This window comes from Eriocheir sinensis, unplaced genomic scaffold (assembly GCF_024679095.1).
Source record: "Eriocheir sinensis breed Jianghai 21 unplaced genomic scaffold, ASM2467909v1 Scaffold636, whole genome shotgun sequence".
NCBI lineage: Eukaryota > Metazoa > Arthropoda > Malacostraca > Decapoda > Varunidae > Eriocheir > Eriocheir sinensis.
Genome location: NW_026111983.1, coordinates 238,504 through 256,932, shown reverse-complemented (window position 1 = coordinate 256,932; position 18,429 = coordinate 238,504). Strand labels below are relative to the sequence as shown.

Here is an 18,429-nt window from a genome sequence, read left to right as displayed (position 1 = left end):
TTCCCATTCTCTTACATGTGTTTCTCATCCATATGCGACGAAGAATACATAAAATAATTTAACCTCTCTCCTTTCCTAAGCCCTCATTTGTTCCCTTTTTCTACCTGTCTATGAGCGTGTCTATCTATGTTCTCATATTTTCCCAACGTTGATTTCTTTCGATATTAACCCCTTGAATGCGGATTTCCTACAGTTAGACCTCACCAAGCTACTGGAATGGAGCAAAAAGTGGCTGTTACAATTCAATGAAGAAATGTAAAGTCCTGCACCATGGGAGGGGATATCCAGCACACCAATACCACATGGGAAACACTCTACTATCCACCACAGAGGCAGAGAAAGACCTGGCAGTATAATGTTACCAGGCTACCAGGAAGGCCAAATCCGTACCAATCGCAGCGGACAGGTTAACAAGCTCAATACTAACTTCAAAAATGTACGTAATTCCCCAAGGGTCATCTAAAAAAATAATAATGACAAAATTAAATATATAGAAACCATAATAAAAAGACGCACACGATATATATATATATATATATATATATATATATATATATATATATATATATATAGAGAGAGAGAGAGAGAGAGAGAGAGAGAGAGAGAGAGAGAGAGAGAGAGAGAGAGAGAGAGAGAGAGAGAGAGAGAGAGAGAAGAGAGAGAGGGGAGAGGAGAGGAGAGAGAGAGAGAGAGAGAGAGAGAGAGAGAGAGAGAGAGAGAGAGAGAGAGAGAGAGAGAGAGAGAGAGAGAGAGAGAGAGAGAGAGAGAGAGAGATAGATAGATTGATAGATTGATAGATAGATAGATAGATAGATAGATAGATTATATATATATATATATATATATATATATATATATATATATATATATATATATATATATATATATATATATATATATATATATATATAAATATTTGAAATAGACAGAGACGTACATGAGACTAAAAATACATATTACGTAAATAGATGAAAAGAGTACTTATAATTAAATAAACTCTATACACAAAACACACCAAAAAACATTCAGTAGATACAAGATATACATGAAGTAGAAAGCACAAAAATACCATACAAATACAAACACAAACATAACATTAAAAAAAAAAGACACAAAAGCTAAAAACAAGACACACCAACAGGTGGATAATTGGCTAAACACACAGGTGAAGCAACAGGTAAACAGGTTAATTATTAGAAGAGAAGATGAAGAAGGAAAAAGGATAAGTGTAGAAAAAGGAAGAACAGGCAGGGAAGCAAGGAAATATGCGTTAAAATAGAAGATAAAGAAGGTAAGAAGAAAGGAAAAAAGGGAAGAAAGGAAGGGAAGGAAGGCTGATCGACGAGGAACGGGAAACAAAAGAAAACAAAACTTACTAACGAGGAGCACCAGACAGGAAATATAAAGAAGGGGATAACGAAGAAACAATGAGGGAGAGAGGAGAGAAGAGAGCGTACGAAAGAAAAGAAATAGGAAGAGGTAAAGGGAAGGGTAGATAATGAAGAAGAAAGAATAGGTGAGCGCATGAAAGAAGTAGGGAAAGATAGAGAGAGAAAGGAGATACTGAAGGAAGAATAAGGGAGAGAGGAGGAAAGAAGGAATGAAGAAGCAGTAGAAAGAAATATAGAAAATGAAGAAAACAAGGCAAGGGAGAACCAAGGAGGGATGAAAGAGAAGAATCAGGGACGGATAAGGAGGGAAAATACAGAAAGGAAGCAGGAGTAAGAGGGAAGGATCAAGGAGGAGAGGAAAGAAAGGTGTGCCTTACGCCCTTCAGTCACCCTGGCACCTGTCCCCTCCACAGGTGTGTTGCGTACCTTTGTGTTGAGCCAGTCAGCAGGGAGTGGGAAGGATGGTGATAACCGACATACAATCACGGGGACTAGTGATGAAGGTGATGGTGGATGACGAAGGTGAAGCTCAAGATAATTATTTTTTTCTGGTTACTAATTATTAAATACATAATGGAACATCTGTACATAATGGGAGCATACCCTTTAGCTGCGCTTTGACCCGCCCTGTATCCTTTATATTTCCTACCCTTTATTTTGTTCCTCTTCCTTTACCATTGTCTGTTATTTCCGTTAAGTTGCTGCCCCCTTCACCCCCGCTTTAAATACCGACGAAATAAACTGAAAACCTGTAAATAACGGCGATAAAGATTATAGAAATAAGGTAATAGCGCAAATAAAACATGGAAATAGATAAAAAAATGTGATAGTTAAAGAAAAATAATCATGTTTTTGTACAGTTAACAAAGCAGCTAAAAAAAAAAAGGCGATAAGCACTGGCTGGAGTAGGTAGGAAGACACCTACCGAACGGGCGCAAGCCACTCCCGGTGAGGTATATATGGGAGGTGAGAAGGGAGCTGAAGCCCTCCAAAGACCCTTCCCACGTCCTCACTAACCGTTTCCCTATTGTCTCACCAACACCGGAGAGTAGTTCAGCATGCTCTCTAAAGACAGATCCTCTCTTTATCCACACCACACTACATTCACACAACATATACACCTTTTCCCAAAATTAAAATTTCAAAATGGCGCACATACACTAAGCCTCGGAGCATGGCCTTCTAAAAGGAGAAGGCCTGTGCATAGGAGTCGTGACGTCAGCCTACGTCACGAGGGTTGGGCGATGGATAGCGACCTGCTTATATGGCAACTCGAGAGCTATCTGGAGAATCTGGCAGCGAGCCGGGTCGCGACCCGCGAATGACCAGTCTGGGGTTGCCTTGACCGTGAAAGAGACCTTGATTTACTGCGGCATATTCTACAGCATATTGCCGAGACTTTAGGATAAATACGTGATTATAGTGACAACACAATGCCGGGGAGGTGTTCCGTGCCTCTGCAGAAGAAATTATGATAGTGATTCTCGTGTTAGTGTCTTCTGAGACTTCTTCCCGAAAAATCCAGAGCTGCTGGCCCCATGGGTCCGGGCGGGCCATTCACCGCCAGGAAACTTGTCCCCACAAACCATACCAAAGTAAGTATATCAAATTATTCGTATATGTTATATGTATCTTTCTCTGTCCGGCTACACTGTGGATTGAACCAGGCTACTTTGTTGAATCTCACAAGACATTGGAGAAGTATTGGAATCTAATTGTTATTATCAATGTGGCGGGAAGCTGATGAAAACAATGGCTCTCCAGTATGTTCTTATACTGGGAAGGAGGATGGCTATTTTTTTAATTGCATTACTGTTATGAATATTGTTACTAAGGTCCTGATAAAATTCAAGCATCAGCTTTCTAACAAAAAAAAAAAAATAACATATATATATATATATATATATATATATATATATATATATATATATATATATATATATATATATATATATATATATATATATATATATATGTTTTTTTTTTTTTCAGCTAAGGAGACAGCTCAATGGCGCAAAGAAACGAAAAAAAGAAAAGGCCCGCTACTCACTGCTCCCGAACAGAGGTTAAAGGAGTGTCCAAACTCAGAGGTTAATTTCGGGAGGAGAGGGGTCCTGATACCCTCCTCTTGAAAGAGTTCAAGTCGTAGGCAGGAGGAAATACAGATGAAGGAAGATTGTTCCAGAGTTTACCAGCGTGAGGGATGAAAGAGTGAAGATGCTGGTTAACTCTTCTTCTTTCTTTACGTTGTTGCCTATTGCGCCGGTAGGCATCTTCCCGGTGGGGCCTGATGGTCGGCCCAAGGCTTCTTCCAGGTGGGGCCTGATGGTCGGACCAGCCCGTTCTGGCGCAGGCGAGTGTTTATAGTGGCGCCATCTTGCACACAGGTTTCTGAGGCTACTGACAGCAATCTCTACTCTGTTCCCTCCTACTATCTCTATCCTAAATTTCAATCCGAAGCTGGATGTTGCGCCTACGTGCGCAATGAGATCACTTGCTCTCGTGCCCACGACCTTGACTCTTCTGAATTTTCCACCATCTGGCTAAGACTTCATTGTCACTCTATTACTAAATACATCTGTGCTGTTTATCTCTCACCTAACTCTACCAACTATGTAAAATTCTTTGACTATTTGAATTCTAAAGTGGAGCACATTTTGACCCACTCTCCCTTCGCTGAAATCTCCATCCTAGAAGATTTCAATGTTCACCACCAGCTTTGGCTTTCATCCTCTTTCACTGACCATCCTGGTGAACAAGCCTACAACTTTGCTATCCTCAACGACCTACAGCAGTTGGTCCAGCACCCTACACGTATTCCCGACCGTCTTGGAGATCGACCCAACATCCTAGACCTCTTCCTTACCTCAAACCCTTCTGCTTATTCTGTCAAACTGTTCTCTCCGTTGGGCTCCTCCGATCAGAATCTTATATCTGCATCCTGTCCTATCGCTCCTGTACACCCTCTGGACCCACCGAAGAGGCGATGCTTCTGGCATTTTGCTTCAGCTCGGTGGGACGACCTGAGGATGTACTTTTCCGATTTCCCGTGGAATGATTATTGCTTCCAGGATAGAGACCCCTCTGTGTGTGCTCAGCGCATCACAGAAGTAATTGTCTCTGGAATGGAGGCATACATTCCTCGTTCTTTCTCTACTCCTCACGCTAAAAAGCCTTGGTTTAGTCACGCTTGTTCTCATGTTGTCAATGATAGAGAGGTAGCTCACAAAAGGTACCAGAGCCTTCAAACTAATCCTAATTATGAACTTTACATTTCTGCCCGAAATCGTGCCAAATCTATTCTTCGACTAACCAAAAATTCTTTCATTAATAGAAAATGTCAAAACCTTGCTTTCTCTAACTCTTCCCGTGACTTCTGGCATCTAGCCAAAAACATCTCCTCCAACTTCACTTCTTCATCTTTCCCTCCACTCCTCAGTCCTGACGGCAACACTGCCGTCTCATCTATCTCTAAGGCTGAACTCTTCTCTCAAACTTTTTCTAAAAACTCCACTCTGGACGATTCTGGGCATATTCCTCCTACTCATACCCCCTCTGACTCCTTTATGCCTGTTATAAAGATTCTTCAAAATGATGTTTTCTACGCCCTCTGGCCTCAATCCTCAGAAGGCTTATGGACCTGATGGAGTGCCTCCTATTGTCCTTAAAACTGTGCCTCCGTGCTGTCACCTGCCTGGTCAGACTCTTGCGCCTCTGCCTGTCAACATCTACCTTTCCTTCTTGCTGGAAGTATGCCTTCATACAGCCTGTGCCTAAGAAGGGTGACCGCTCCAATCCCTCAAACTACCGTCCTATAGCTTTACTTTCTTGTCTATCTAAAGCTTTTGAATCAATCCTTTACCGGAAGATTCAAAAGCACCTTTCCACTTCTGACCTTCTATCTGATCGCCAGTATGGGTTCCGCAAGGGGCGTTCTACTGGTAATCTCCTAGCCTTCTTAACTGACTCTTGGTCATCCTCTATTAGCCATTTCGGTGAAACTTTTGCTATTGCGCTGGACATATCAAAAGCTTTTGATAGGGTCTGGCACAAATCTTTGCTTTCTAAACTACCTTCCTACGGTTTCTATCCTTCTCTCTGTACCTTTATTTATCTCCAGTTTCCTTTCTGACCGTTCTATTTCTGCCGTGGTAGACGGTCACTGTTCTTCCCCTAAATCTATTAACAGTGGTGTCCCACAGGGTTCTGTCCTATCTCCCACTCTTTTTCTGTTGTTCATTGAAGATCTTCTTTCCAAAACGAACTGTCCTATCCATTCCTACGCCGATGATTCCACTCTGCATTACTCAACTTCTTTTAATAGAAGACCCACCCTTCAGGAACTTAACGACTCAAGGCTGGAGGCTGCAGAACGCTTAGCCTCAGACCTTACTATTATTTCCGATTGGGGCAAGAAGAACCTGGTGTCCTTCAACGCCTCAAAAACACAGTTTCTCCACCTATCCACTCGACACAATCTTCCAAACAACTATCCCCTATTCTTTGACAACACCCAGCTATCACCTTCCTCAACACTAAACATCATCGGTCTATCCTTAACTCAAAATCTCAACTGGAAACTTCATATCTCATCTCTTACTAAATCAGCTTCCTCGAGGCTGGGCGTTCTGTACCGTCTCCGCCAGTTCTTCTCCCCTGCACAGTTGCTGTCCATATACAGGGGCCTTGTCCGCCCTCGTATGGAGTATGCATCTCATGTGTGGGGGGGCTCCACTCACACAGCTCTTCTGGACAGAGTGGAGGCTAAGGCTCTTCGTCTCATCAGATCTACTCCTCATACTGATAGTCTTCTACCTCTTAAATTCCGCCGCAATGTTGCCTCTCTTTCTATCTTCTATCGATATTTCCACGCTGACTGCTCTTTTGAACTTGCTAACTGCATGCCTCCCCCCTCCCGCGGCCCCGCTGCACTCGACTTTCTACTCATGCTCATCCCTATACTGTCCAAACCCCTTATGCAAGAGTTAACCAGCATCTTCACTCTTTCATCCCTCACGCTGGTAAACTCTGGAACAATCTTCCTTCATCTGTATTTCCTCCTGCCTACGACTTGAACTCTTTCAAGAGGAGGGTATCAGGACACCTCTCCTCCCGTATTTGATCTTGCTTTCGGCCACCTCTTTTGTTACTTTTTTAGGAGCAGCGAGTAGCGGGCGTTTTTTTTTATTATTGTTTTCTTTTTTTGTGCGCCCTTGAGCTGCCTCCTTTGTTGTAAAAAAAAAAAAAATATTAAGAGAGCATTTAATATTATAATAGTGATAAAAAAAACTTCAATATTGTAATGGCAAGTAACAAACATGGCAATGATTATAGATGAAACAAATACCAGAGCAGGAACACCGACAGCAATGTAAGAAAAGATAACATTTAATAACAATACAATTAATACTAACAATAACAATAATAATAATAATAATAATAATAATAATAATAATAATAATAATAATAATAATAATAATAATAGTAATCATAATCATAATCATAATAATAATAATAATAAAAAAAAAAAAATAATAATAATAATAATAATAATAATAATAATAATAATGATAATGATAATGATAATAATAATAATAATAATAATAATAATAATAATAATAATAAAATAAAAAATAATTATAATAATAATAATAATAATAATAATAATAATAATAATAATAATAATAATAATAATAATAATAATAATAATAAACAATAATTATAATATAAAAATAACAATAATAATATAAATAATAAGAGGAAATGGAAGAAACGATAAAATCAATACGCACGACAACGAGGCGTTTGACCCTTGACCTGCAGCAGCCGGCGTCACAGAGGTCAAAGAGATGCGACCTCTCTCTCTCTCTCTCTCTCTCTCTCTCTCTCTCTCTCTCTCTCTCTCTCTCTCTCTCTCTCTCTCTCTCTCTCTCTCTCTTTTACTTTTTCTTTCTTATTCTTCATATTTTCCTCCTCCTCCTCCTCCTCCTCCTCCTCCTCCTCCTCCTCCTCCTTCTTTTTCTTCTTCTTTTTCTCTTTCTTCTTGCTCTCTTTCATCAACATCATCTTTTTCTTCTACTTATCCTCTCTTCTTCATCGTTTCCTCCTCCTCCTCCTTCTCCTTCTCTTTCCTCCTGTTCTTCTTCATCAACATCATCTTTTTCTTTTTACATATTCACTCTTCTTCACAACACACTGAGATGACTCCCCTGCCAGTGCATCGGGTTTCGAACAAGCGGCCGCGCAGCCCCGGCAAGGGCGAGGCGGTGAGGCTGGTGCTGGAGCCGCCGTCGGTTCCCGCCAGGAAGAGGCGGCGGCTCGGCAGCCACCCGTGTCTTCACGTGGATAACCACAACCGTGTGCTGGGCTCGGTGAACGGCCACGCGTGCCTCGTCCAGCTGGACTCCGGGGCCCAGATCACCTTCCTCTTCCACACCATGGCCAAGAGGCTGGGGCTGATCACCGGCACGGAGCCCACCGCCAAGCAGGAGATCCTTCTGGATCGGCTCGCGGGTGCTGGACGTCATAGAGCTGAAGGCCGTCCCCATCAGTCTGGGGGGCGGCGTGGAGATGATCGTCCCCGCAACTGTGTTCCCGGCGTGGCTGGAGGACATGTACGACGCAGACGAGGTCGTGCTGGACGCCCACCACCTGCGGCGCGGCCGCATGGTGCAGGTGTTTCGGCCTGACGGCAGCGACCTCTTCGTCTGCCGCCCGCAGCAGCTGCGGCGGAGGCCGAGGAAAACGGAGCGCTCCGTGGAGCCTGACGTCCTCTGGGTGCGGCGGGAGGGCGGCGCGGCGTGGGCTAGGCCCATGACGGTGCTGCTGGACACCGGCGCCCAAGGCTTCCACGTGTCAGAAAGGCGCCGCAAGCTGCTCCTCGCCAGCAGGAAAGGCCGCAGGCTGCCCAAGCGCGTCGTGCTGGACTTGGGCGACGGCTGCCGCGTGAACGCCGCGCCGCTGGAGGAGGTGGCCTCCAACGACTATGACTTCGTCATGGGCGTCTCCCTCCTGTGCAAGTACAGCGCCGTGCTGGACCATGCCCGCCACACGCTCGCCTTCAAGACCGGCTCCCAGTGGCGGGAGGTCAGCACGCAAGGCCCCCAGCAGGCGGTGGTCAGCACACAAAGGTTCCACTAAGCGGCTCGTCGGGAACACGGTGGTGGAGGCGAGAAAAGCGTGTGAGGATAACAGTTACATGGCACATTAAACACCAAGGGTTCACAGGGAAGGGTGTGGGCAGCATACCTGCAAGCAAAGGCCAGATAATTATGTTCATGGATGGTGAGGTTGTGTGTGGTTAGGTTAACAGGAGCTGCCTTGAATAAGGCCATCGGCCTTACAGACTCCTTATGTTCTTATGTTCTCATTTTCGCTATCTCTCTGTCTCTATCCATCTACCTCTAATACGTTTCAGGTATACAGTAGGAGAGTTTTCGGAGACTAGGAGGCTGTGTCTGAGGAAACTCTAATGTCTTTGGGGGTGGACGCAATAAGTCTATATTTCTTTGAACGTGTCGTCTGGCTATACTAAACGCACAGCGGACTAGACTCTCCTTGGCAAGGTCCTCTTGCTCTTTACCAACTCGGCGTGAATTAGCCACAAAACAGTTCCTCGTGTGAAGCCACGGCACCCAAGCTGTTTTTGCAATGTTTTTCTCCTAATTTCCTAGATGATGCAACATTGCCGCGAAAGTTAAGAGGCAAAGACTGCTCAAAGAGGACGGATTTGATGAGATAAACAGCCTTAGACTTGACTCTGTCAAATAGAGATGTGTGTGTCGAGCCCCTAACATATGAAATGCATACTACATGCGAGGGCGGACAAGGCCCCTGTATATTGACAACATTTGTGAGGGGGAAAAGATCTGGCGGAGAGGGTGCAGGGACCTGACATCGAGGAAGCTGATTTAGCAAGAGATGATATAATATTATGAAGTTTCCAATTAAGATTTTGAGTTAAGGACAGACCGAAGATGTTAAGTATAGAAGTCGGTGGCAACTGAGTGTTGTCAAAAAATAGGTGATAGGTGTTTGGAAGCTTGTATCGAGTTGATAGGTGAAGAAACTGAGTTTTCAGGCATTGAAGGACACAAGGTTCGTCCTTCCCCATTCGGAAAGGATAGCAGGGTCTGAGATTAAACGTTCTGCAGCCTCCAGCCGAGACTCCCGTACTTCCCGTTGGGAGGGTATTTTGTCAAAAGGTGTTGAGTAGTGCAGAGTGGGCTCATTGGCGTACGAATGAATAGGACAGTTGGTGTTGAAAAGAGGATCGTTAATGAACAACAGAAAGAGGGAGGGAGACAGGACAGAGCCCTGCGGGACACAACTGTTGATAGGTTTACGGATAGAACAGTAACCGTCTGCCACAGCAGCGATAGATCGGCTGGAAGGAATCCGTAGTTTAGAAAACAAAGATTTGTGCCATACTCTGTCAAAAACTTTCGAGATGTCTAAGACAACAGCAAAAGTTTCACCGAAACGGCTTAAGTGAGAATGACCAAGCGTCAGTCAGGAAGGCCCTTGCGGAACCCATACTGGCGATCAGGGAAAAGGTCAGACTTGGATAGATATCTAAGAGATGTCTAAGGCAACAGCAAAAGTTTCACCGAAACGGCTTAGTGAGAATGATCAAGAGTCAGTCAGACAGCCCCTTGCGGAACCCATACTGGCGATCAGAGAGAAGGTCAGAATTGGATAGATACTGTGCTTCCGTGCTGACACCCTGCCTGGTCAAACTCTTTCGCCTCTGCCTGTCAATATCTACCTTTCCTGGGAGTATGCCTTGGTACAGCCTGTACCTAAGAAGGGTGACCGTTCCAATAACTCAAACTACCGCCCCATAGATTTACTTTCTTGTCTATCTAAAGCTTTTGAATCAATCCTTAACCGGAAGATTCATAAGCACCTTTCAACTTCTGACTTTCTATCTGATCACCAGTATGGGTTCCAAGGGGCGTTCTACTGGTGATCTCATAGCCTATTTAACTTACTCTTGGTCATCCTGTCTTACCCCTTTCGTTGAAATCTTTGCTTTTGAGCTGGACTTATCAAAAGCTTTTGATTGGTCTGGCAAAAATCTTCTTTCCAAACTACCCTCCTGCGGTTTCTATTCTTCTCTCTGTACCTTTATCTCCAGTTTCCTTTCTGACCGTTCTATTTCTGCTGTGTTAGACGGTCACTGTTCTTCCCCTAAACCTATTAACAGTGATGTCCCCAGAGGTGTTCCTAGAGTATTTGGTATCCGAGGCGTAATATAATTTGAACCCCCTTAGTGCCATATATATATATATATATATATATATATATATATATATATATATATATATATATATATATATATATATATATATATATATATATATATATATGTGTGTGTGTGTGTGTGTGTGTGTGTGTGTGTGTGTGTGTGTGTGTGTGTGTGTGTGTGTGTGTGTGTGTGTGTGTGTGTGTAATATATATATATATATATATATATATATATATATATATATATATATATATATATATATATATATATATATATATATATATATATATATATATATATTCATGGTTTTGAATGTCCTGTCTTAATTTATTAGGCTATTATTATTATTATATTATCCCCATGCATCGTTTACTATTCCAACCAGACAAATTCAGAGACAACCATTGAAAAGCAGAAATAACTGGCTGACTGTCATCTTTATTATCATCATTCTTATTATTATAATGGTAACTCTTCTTCTTCAGTTCTTCTTATCATTATTGTTAACATTGTTATATAGTATATGCATGATACATCAGTCACTTAACGACGATTTTGGTGTTCTACATAAAATGAGAATAATATTTAAGATAATAATAATAATGATAATAATAATAATAATAATAATAATAATAATAATAATAATAATAATAATAATAATAATTATTATTATTATTATTATTATTATTATTATTATTATTATTATTATTATTGTTATGATAATAATACAAAAGCATGCGACGAAGATGTTTCCATGACGAGCTTGTTTTGTTTCCGTCACGCACTTAGGCGTCTCCCCTCTCACCTACCTACGATACCGTTCAGCGAGATTCATGCTACAACAAACACTTAGGCGTCTCCCCTCTCACCTACCTACGATACCGTTCAGCGAGATTCATGCTACAACAAACACTTAGGCGTCTCCCCTCTCACCTACCTACGATACCGTTTGGAGAGATTCATGCTACAACAAACACTTAGGCGTCTCCCCTCTCACCTACCTACGATACCGTTTGGAGAGATTCATGCTACAACAAACACTTAGGCGTCTCCCCTCTCACCTACCTACGATACCGTTCAGCGAGATTCATGCTACAACAAACACTTAGGCGTCTCCCCTCTCACCTACCTACGATACCGTTTGGAGAGATTCATGCTACAACAAACACTTAGGCGTCTCTCCTCTCACCTACCTACGATACCTTTCTTCGTGATTCATGCTACAACAAACACTTAGGCGTCTCCCCTCTCACCTACCTACGATACCGTTCAGCGAGATTCATGCTACAACAAACACTTAGGCGTCTCTCCTCTCACCTACCTACGATACCGTTCAGCGAGATTCATGCTACAACAAACACTTAGGCGTCTCCCCTCTCACCTACCTACGATACCGTTCAGCGAGATTCATGCTACAACAAACACTTAGGCGTCTCCCCTCTCACCTACCTACGATACCGTTTGGAGAGATTAATGCTACAACAAACACTTAGGCGTCTCCCCTCTCACCTACCTACGATACCGTTCAACGAGGTTCATGCTACAACAAACACTTAGGCGTCTCCCCTCTCACCTACCTACGATACCGTTCAACGAGGTTCATGGTACAACAAACACTTAGGCGTCTCCCCTCTCACCTACCTACGATACCGTTCAGCGAGGTTCATGGTACAACAAACACTTAGGCGTCTCCCCTCTCACCTACCTACGACACCGTTCAGCGAGATTCATGCTACAACAAACATTTACATTCAAGATTTTAACATCACATGATAGAGTACAGTTCTTTAGCTTCAACATTATGCAAATTTATGTTCTTTATAGTAAATAACATCTCTGCTACAAGCAAAGCAATTCATCTGCTACAGTCATATGAAACACAAGGCGCCGTCACTCACGCGTGGCTGGAGCTGGGTAATCAAAACTCCATCATTATCCACAGCGGCATTATATATGCCGGCATGGCTGGAGATCTGGGGGGCGGGGCCCCGGGGGTCTTGTCTCCTTGTTGGGTTCCCCACATACTAGCTTCTACAAATGAGTATGGCAACAAATGGGGGCTCCCAAATGGACCATTTTGGGGGGCGGCGGGTCCCTTTGTTGGGGCCTAGGGGGGGTCTTCTTATATGACCCCAACACCCCTTCCCTTAGCTACGTCACTGAATTTAGCCATTAGACTTGAGCCTGTATCATGGCACTCCCCCCAACCTGTCACCCGGGGCGGACCGCCCTCCTCGTCCCTCCCCCCTACTACGCCACTGGGCGTCCCACAGGGTTTTGTCCTATCTCCCACTCTTTCTTTTGTTCAATAATGATCTTCTTTCCAAAACGAACTGTCCTATCCATTCTTTCGCCGATGACTCTACTCTGCATTACTCAACTTCTTTTAATAGAAGACTCACCCAACAGGAACTAAATGATTTCATGCTGGAGGCGGCAGAAAGCTTAGCCTTAGACCTTACTATAATTTCCGATTGGGGCAAGAAGGACTTGGTGACCTTCAACGCCTCAAAAACACAGTTTCTCCACCTAGCCATTCGACACAATCTTCCAAACAACTATCCCCTATTCTTTGACAACACTCAGCAATCACCTTCTTCAACACTAAACATCCTCAGTCTTTTTTTTTTTTACAACAAAGGAGACAGCTCAAGGGCACGGAAAAAAATAACAAAAAGCCTTCTACTCGCTGCTTCCAAAAAATAATTAAAAGAGGTGGGCGAAAGAAAGGTCAATTTCGGGAGGAGAGGTGTCCTGATACCCTCCTCTTGAAAGCGTTCAAGTCATAGGCAGGAGGAAATACAGATGAAGGAAGATTGTTCCAGAGTTTACCAGCGTGAGGGATGAAAGAGTGAAGATGCTGGTTAACTCTTGCATAAGGGGTTTGGACAGTATTGGGATGAGCATTAGTAGAAAGTCGTGTGCAGCGGGGCCGCGGGAGGGGAGGATGCATGCAGTTAGCATATTCAGAAGAGCAGTCAGCATGTAAATATCGATAAAAGATATAAAGAGAGACAACATCGCGGCGGAATTTAAGAGGTAGAAGACTATCAGTAGTTGGAGGAGAGCTGATGAGACGAAGAGCCTTAGACTCCATGCACTCTGTCCAGAAGAGCTGTGTGAGTGGAGCCCCCCCACACGTGAGATGCATACTCCATACAAAGGCGGAAAAGGCCCCTGTATATGGATAGCAACTGCGCAGGGAAAAAGAACTGGCGGAGACGATACTGGACACCCAACCTCGAGGAAGCTGATTTAGCGAGAGGGGAGATATGAAGTTTCCAGTTGAGATTTTGAGTTAAGGATAGACCGAAGATGTTTAGTGTTGAGGAAGGTGACAGCTGAGTGTTGTCGAAGAATAGGGGATAGGTGTTTGGAAGATTGTGTCGAGTTGATAGGTGGAGAAATTGAGTTTTTGAGGCATTGAAGGACACAAGGTTCCTTCTGCCCCAATCGGAAATGATAGCAAAGTCTGAGGTTAAGCGTTCTGCAGCCTCCAGTCTGGAGTCGTGTACTTCCTGTTGAGAGGGTCTTCTATTGAAAGAAGTTGAATAATGCAGAGTGGAGTCGTCGGCGTACGAGTGGACAGGACAGTTTGTTATGGAAAGAAGATCATTGATGAATAACAGGAAGAGAGTGGGTGATAGGACAGAGCCCTGTGGAACGCCACTGTTGATAGGTTTAAGGGAAGAGCAGTGACCGTCTACCACCGCAGAGATTGAACGCCCGGAAAGGAAACTGGAGATAAAGGAACAGAGAGAGGGATGGAATCCGAAAGAGGGCAGTTTAGAAAGCAAAGACTGGTGCCAGACTCTATCGAAGGCTTTCGATATGTCTAGCGCAACAGAAAAAGTTTCACCGAAACGGCTAAGAGAGGATGACCAAGAGTCAGTTAAGAGAGCAAGAAGATCGCCAGTAGAACGCCCCTTGCGGAATCCATACTGGCGATCAGATAGAAGGTTAGAAGTGGAAAGGTGCGTTTGAGTCTTCCGGTTAAGGATTGATTCAAAAGTTTTAGATAGACAGGAAAGTAAAGCTATAGGGCGGTAGTTTGAAGGATTGGAACGGTCACCCTTCTTAGGCACAGGCTGTACAAAGGCATACTTCCAGCAGGAAGGAAAGACAGATGTTGATAGGCAGAGACGAAAGAGTTTGACCAGGCAGGGTGTCAGCACGGAAGCACATTTTTTAAGGACATTAGGAGGCACTCCATCAGGTCCACAAGCATTCTGAGAGTTGAGGCCAGAAAGGGCAAAGAAAACATCATTTGGAAGAATCTTAATAACAGGCATAAAGGAGTCAGAGGGGGGATGAGTAGGAGGAATATGCCCAGAATCGTCCAGGGTGAGTTCCCGCAGAAAGAAGTACATACGTAGATTTAGACCCCAACAACAGTCGTGCTGTAGAGCTGAGAAAGGAAGAGGAGGAGGAGGAGGAGGAGGAAAGAGCGAGTAAAAGAACACAACAAAAACAATATCAACAAAAATCAGAACAAAAAGATGAAGAAGAGAAAATTAGAGATGGTGAAAAGAAAGAAGACAAGAACAAAAACAATCAATGGTGGTGTTTGATATTGTTGGAAGTGATGTTAAAGAAATGGCACAAATTCTAACTTCGCTATCTGATTACGACAGGTTATTGCTCTCTCTCTCTCTCTCTCTCTCTCTCTCTCTCTCTCTCGTGAAAATCTTAGCTTTGAAATTTAGAGAGAGAGAGAGAGAGAGAGAGAGAGAGAGAGAGAGAGAGAGAGAGAGAGAGAGAGAGAGAGAGAGAGAGAGAGAGAGAGAATTTTAAAAAGAGTTTGCAGACGCTCAAATGAGGAAGAAGAGGAAGAGGAGGAGGGGGAGGAGGAGGAGGAGGAAGAACACTAAAGAACACAAAGAAAGAATAAACAACAGCAGACCTGGTCGTCTTTAAGAGGCAATTTGTGACAAGCTACACTAACTATCTAATCAAAAGTGGAAGATGAAGGACAGCAAAGGCGAAGGCTCCTCCCCACCCCCCCATCCCTCCAGCCAAAGCTGGCAGGAAAGGTAAAAGAACCATGTAGCATGAAAAAATGCATGGAAATTATGTAGAAAAGAGGAAAAAACGATACATTCATTTAATACCCTGCATATTATAAATCTGAAATCAGTGGGCAGCTAACAGAAGTTTTCAGGAAGTCACTAGACACAGGGGTGGCGCCTGTTTCCTGGAGGCAGGCACACGTTACTCCAATATTTAAGAAGGGAGACAAATCTTCTATGGAAATTATAGGCCGATTAGTTCGACGCCAGTTATAGGTAAAATGCTTGAGTCAATAATAGCTGATAGTATTAGGGACCATATTGACAGACAATTTAATTCACGACTCACAGCATGGGTTTATTAAGGGAAGTCGTGCCTCACAAATCTTTTATCCTTTTACAATAGAGTCAACGAGGCAGCTGACAATGATGAGAGTTACGATGTAGTTTATCTTGATTTTAGTAAGGCCTTCGATAAGGTACCTCACCAGAGACTGTTAAATAAAGTCAGGGCTCATGGAATAGGAGGGAATGTTTATGATTGGACTAGGGCGTGGATTAGCGACAGGAAACAGAGGGTTACCATTAACGGTAAAAAAATCAGAATGGGGTAATATTATCAGTGGGGTTCCTCAAGGTTCAGTTTTAGGCCCGCTTTTATTCATTATCTACATCAGTGACATAGACAATGGGATAACTAGTGACATAGGTAAATTTGCAGATGACACCAAAATAGGACGCGCTATTAGGACAGGGGATGATGCTAGAGCGCTGCAGGAGGATCTCAACAAACTGTCAGCTTGGTCAGAGACATGGCAGATGAATTTTAACATCATCAAGTGGAGCGTGCTGAGTGGAGGAACACGCAACCCATTACACGGGTATATTTAGACTCCACAGCGATAGGCAGATCAGAGTGTGAAAGGAATTTGGGAGTGCTAGTGAACTCGGACCTAAAACTAAGGGAGAGAGAGAGAGAGAGAGAGAGAGAGAGAGAGAGAGAGAGAGAGAGAGAGAGAGAGAGAGAGAGAGAGAGAGAGAGAGAGAGAGAGAGAGAGAGAGAGAGAGAGAGAGAGACGAGGGGACGAGGACATTCCAGACGCAGAACAAAACAATGCAGGAGCGCGGCGCCTAACAAGGTTCCTGGGGCAGCGGGCGGCCAGCTGACATTTATCGCGAGGGACTGGGTGACGCCTGCAAATCTAAAGGTTCGTACAGTGTCCCCTTACTGGAGCAAACACGAGAGCGAGGCGGGAAGTGAGAGAGGACAAGAGAACAACAACAACCGGGAGACCATCAAATGTAGGATAGGTTAAGCTAACGTTGCTGTTCAGCGGATTAGCGCGTTGCTGGGCTCACCATCACTTTTGGCGTTGTGAAATTAGCTTGTAGAGCAAAATCAGTGGATTCATATTCTCAAGCATTCAGATTTGATAAGACTTTCATAGAGGTTGTGGGTAGTTTTAAAAGCTTTTTGGCAGTTCAACAAGACTTTAGGCGTTGTGAATTTAAAATGAAGCTGAAAATAGATGTTCTGGATCCTTATCCTCAAACATTCACATTTAATAAGGCTTTCATAGCGGTTGTGGGTGCTTCTATGGGTAGTGATAATGATAGTTTGAGAAGGCTTCTGCACCGTGAATGTGAAAAACACTTTCGAATACTTCAGACGATGGAAATAAACGCAAATGTAAAATAATTTACTTCGACCTAAAACAAAAGCACCGCCTGAGAAGATTTGAGCAGAAGAAAATAATCACTCATTTGCACCGTGTTATAAATATGGTTCCTTGAGTTAACGTAACACGCTCTTGACTGATTGGTGTTAGCGTGGTGATGAATCCATTAGCACCACCACCACCACCACCACCATTTCCTATTTTCACTATATACCATCACCACAACTACCAAAAACAACCACCATTCCCTATCTCCACCACCACCACCACCACCACCGAAGTCAACAGTTAAATACTATTATTCTCTTCGTTTCCCCGTCAAAGCGATTTTTCCTTCACTCTATCGACGCGGCCATTCACGGGTGAGGGAAAGGTAGGCCGATAAGCAGCCCGCTCGAAACTGTGTACACAATTACACATTTTGCCCCCGCCGCCGTCGAAAGCTTTGTTGATGTTGAATCCAGAAACTGCTCAAATATTAGCCGGGAGAGAGCGGCGAGGCGGGGCGCGGGGTAGTTACGGAGGCCGAGAAGTACAGGCTGGCAGAGTCGCCGCCGAGTTTGGGATTTTCTTTTTTGAAGGCTGTTATTACTGTTATTATTGTTATTATTATTGTTCCGTCCTTTTTTAAGAGTGTGGCGGAGGTGGGGACAGTGTGTGTGTGTGTGTGTGTGTGTGTGTGTGTGTGTGTGTGTGTGTCGCCTCCTGAGGTGTCATTAGAGTTCAAAGGCTGCAGCTGTGTCACGCCATCAACATACAGTCACTGGACGCCCCGGGACACTCCGAGATGCCCGAGTCAGCTGACCATCGCCGGAGCGACGCCGGGGCGCGGCGAGCACTGCACACCCTGCGGGGCTCCATCACGCTGTCTCGTCTCGCACTGTAAAATGGCCGCCCCACAAGTGCCCCGCCATGCCAGGGGCTCTTACAAGCTTACCGCTCCTCCGTCATCTTCATGCTGATGTTTTTTTTAAAACACAACACCCACTAAGAGGAGTGCCAAAAGCCTGCAGCCACAAGAAAGCCGCCCACGCTAGTGTATCCCCGTGAATGAGCCACAGCGTAGCGGCCATCACGTCACGGGATGTCCCTCGCGCAGT

General features: G+C 43.9%; 1 long non-coding RNA gene across 2 annotated transcripts; it reads right to left on the bottom strand.

The window, feature by feature from the left end:
- Window positions 1–11,323: 11,323 nt before the first annotated feature.
- LOC126993577 (uncharacterized) lies at window positions 11,324–12,572 on the bottom strand. Of its 2 annotated transcripts, XR_007747965.1 has the most exons (4): window positions 12,347–12,572; window positions 11,963–12,090; window positions 11,707–11,770; window positions 11,324–11,578 (listed from the first exon to the last, which is right to left on the bottom strand). It is a non-coding gene; the product is annotated as an uncharacterized LOC126993577 (long non-coding RNA). The 2 variants fall into 2 exon arrangements; XR_007747964.1 differs by lacking the exon at window positions 11,707–11,770 and having other exon boundaries at window positions 12,347–12,559.
- Between the last annotated feature and the right edge of the window lie 5,857 nt (window positions 12,573–18,429).